This window comes from Malus sylvestris, chromosome 3 (genome assembly GCF_916048215.2).
Source record: "Malus sylvestris chromosome 3, drMalSylv7.2, whole genome shotgun sequence".
Taxonomy (NCBI): Eukaryota; Viridiplantae; Streptophyta; class Magnoliopsida; order Rosales; family Rosaceae; genus Malus; species Malus sylvestris.
The window spans coordinates 15246346-15249228 of NC_062262.1; the positions used below are offsets into that span (position 1 = coordinate 15246346).

The 2883-nt window shown below is 36.1% G+C and overlaps 1 long non-coding RNA gene across 1 annotated transcript; it reads left to right on the forward strand.

Moving 5' to 3' along the window:
• Nucleotides 1–793: 793 nt before the first annotated feature.
• Nucleotides 794–1264, forward strand: LOC126616719 (uncharacterized). The gene is made up of 3 exons (XR_007621242.1): nucleotides 794–873; nucleotides 997–1093; nucleotides 1187–1264. It is a non-coding gene; the product is annotated as an uncharacterized LOC126616719 (long non-coding RNA).
• The last annotated feature ends 1619 nt before the right edge of the window (nucleotides 1265–2883 follow it).

Below are 2883 nucleotides of genomic sequence, written 5' to 3' on the forward strand. Positions count from 1 at the left end.
GCCCGGACTCCCAACATGACATCCATATCCTATGCCCCTACCTAGGTAAAATAATAAAATCCATTTAATTTAGCTAATTCAAATGCAGTTGTTTTCTACTTAAACAAAAGAAATGGAGAAGAAAAATCTAAACCTAGCTAAACGACTAGTTAAGTATATTTACAAAACTTGATTTTTATCTTAAAAAAGATGCGTTTTAGATTTTTCTTTCCTTAAAAATTGTTCACAATGTTGCTAGCTTGTGTACGTTTTAGATTTAACTTAATATTTTGATGTTTGTTTTGTTGTTTTGCAGCTAAGAAAAACACCTAGGGACATTACCGATAGTTAAAGACGAGCCAGGTATCCCGGGTGACAACAGGATATGACGAGAGGCATCGGGTTGCACCTACAGCGGAGCAACATAGTGCATTGGCCCATAACGTGGGACATGTTGTTAGGACCGAGTGCCCTATGTTGTGGAAATTGTGGCGAGAGATCCTGACGAAGATGAAGAACCTAGTTCGCAATTGTTTATCGGTAAGTTCCTAACTTTGTTTTATTCAATTATATATCAAGTTCACATTTTTATATCAATTTTTTTTCCTTTTTCAACTTTGACTTCAATTTTTATTTTGATTTTTTTTATTTTAATTTAATACTCAGTAAATTGTAGACAAACTACAATTTTGACGACATAAACGAGTCGATGATAGCTACCTGGAAAGGTTGTTTTACGAGTGGTACAAGTAGTGGAAGAGCAACCTCTACAAACATTATGAGTTGTTTGATGATCTTGAGGTCGCTCTAGAGAAGGGTTGCCTGTTGGAGTTGGAAGATTGGCCGAACGAGTGGGCATGGCTTTGCGGCCATTTTCAGGAGCCTGCCTATATGGTATGTTTTTATATGTATTACTTATTTAATTTTAATTGCTTTAAAAATTATTCCTACTTTTGGTTATGAGTTTGTTTCATTGTCTTCAAATATTACACTAATATGTTTAATTTATGTTAACAGAAGTAGGCGAAGGCGAACAAGATTAACCAGGAGAAAAACTTTGCTCCACCATTTTGGTTCGAGACCCTTCTCCTATAGGATGGAGGCACGACAACAGGTAATGAGAGTTTAATATTTGCACTTCCAATTTCTTACAAATATTGAATTTATTTTCCGTTCTCTTTATGTTTTTTTGTTGCTTTTATTACAGGGGGTTCTAAATTCCCCGAGATAGACGTCTCTAAGGACGTTTATGTTGGGCAAGGGGATGAGCTTGCCGAGCAGCTACACATAAGTACTTCTTTTCAATTTCCTATTTTACCTTTCCAAAAATTACAAATTTTAATTTAATATTAATTCTTACCAATCCACTTCTATCTCATTGTCATAGTCGACGATGGTGGAGATGAGCCAGACCATCCTTCAAGATTCTGCCTCCCAGCTTCCCCCGAACAATCCTATCGAGTCCATGGCTCGGCCCAAGGATATGGGGTTTCAGTTCTTGACTGAGACCTTTGATGCGACCCTCGGGCGGAGTCCAAGGAAAAATTGTCAGGGGATGGGGCAGGCTCGTCAACGCGCTACTAGGGCCTCGTCATCATCGCAACCACAGGGCCCCGACGTCATTGAATTGTGTATACATATATTCTAGATATTTTTCTTGAATGCATTGAAACATTTACTCTAGTACCAGTTAAGGAAATAAATTTCTTTACTAATGTTAAATCTTTGATTTACAATGTTTATAGGGAATACATGAAAGAGGAAGAAGTACATATCTAGCCCAGAATGCAGTACATATAAAATTATAACAAAACTTATATATAATCAAAGACTTAATCTTCAGCCTCCAATAGCCCAAATGCTTACATCTTTTATCGTTCATTCATCCCTGCAGATACAGTAGGGAGAGATGAAAGAAAAGTTAATAGATTTCCACAAAATAAAACTTCAATTGAAAATCCCAAATAAAAGTGCAATATAAGATAAAGTAATGTTTAAATATGAACAGAACTCACAAAAGTAAGAAGAAACTTGTATTGTCACCCTTCTCAAAAGAATTGTACATTAAATCTGCAAAAGCTAAACAAACAAAAATAACAAAGAAAGCCGAACCCCAAATCGAGCCGTTTCATAAGGTAATCTTCTTATTTGTACCATATTTGACCAATCCCAAAACTACTGAGCACCAATCAACGTTATACCGTCAAGGACACAGAAGAGTTTCCCTCCAACTAGGAGGCCAATTACAGTGCGACATGTGTCGACATCAGAAGCCAATCACAGCGCAACATGTGTCAACATCAGAAGCCAATCATAACACGACACGTGTCAATGTCAGAACAAAGCTAGAAACTCTTCTATAAAAGGAGATCATTCTCCCACAATATTTCCAAATGTCATTTGTACTAAATCATTCACTAGTACTTACTAAAGGAGAGCTTGAACCTATGTATTTGTGTAAACCCTTCACAATTAATAAGAACTCCTCTACTCTGTGGATGTAGCCAATCTGGGTGAACCACATACATCTTGTGTTTGCTTCCCTGTCTCTATCCATTTGCATACTTAACCACACTAGTGACCGGAGCAATCTAGCGAAGGTCACAACATAACACTTTCTGTTTATCATTACTTTGATCACTATAAGATCACTACCATAAAACGTGGCAAAGTCTGTACACCGACTGCACCATTTACATTATATAATTATTTTATCACCTCATCTGACCAAATTGGATATCAACAACTTGAATGAAAATATATAATATGTTGGAAGTATGCCCACAAAGCCACTCATTTGATGTAATAGCTTTTTGGAATACTTATTGTATTAAACTTTTATATGTTTAATGAAGGGCAAATCTTATTGTTAATCACTATTTATTGTATCATGTGTTTAAGCAA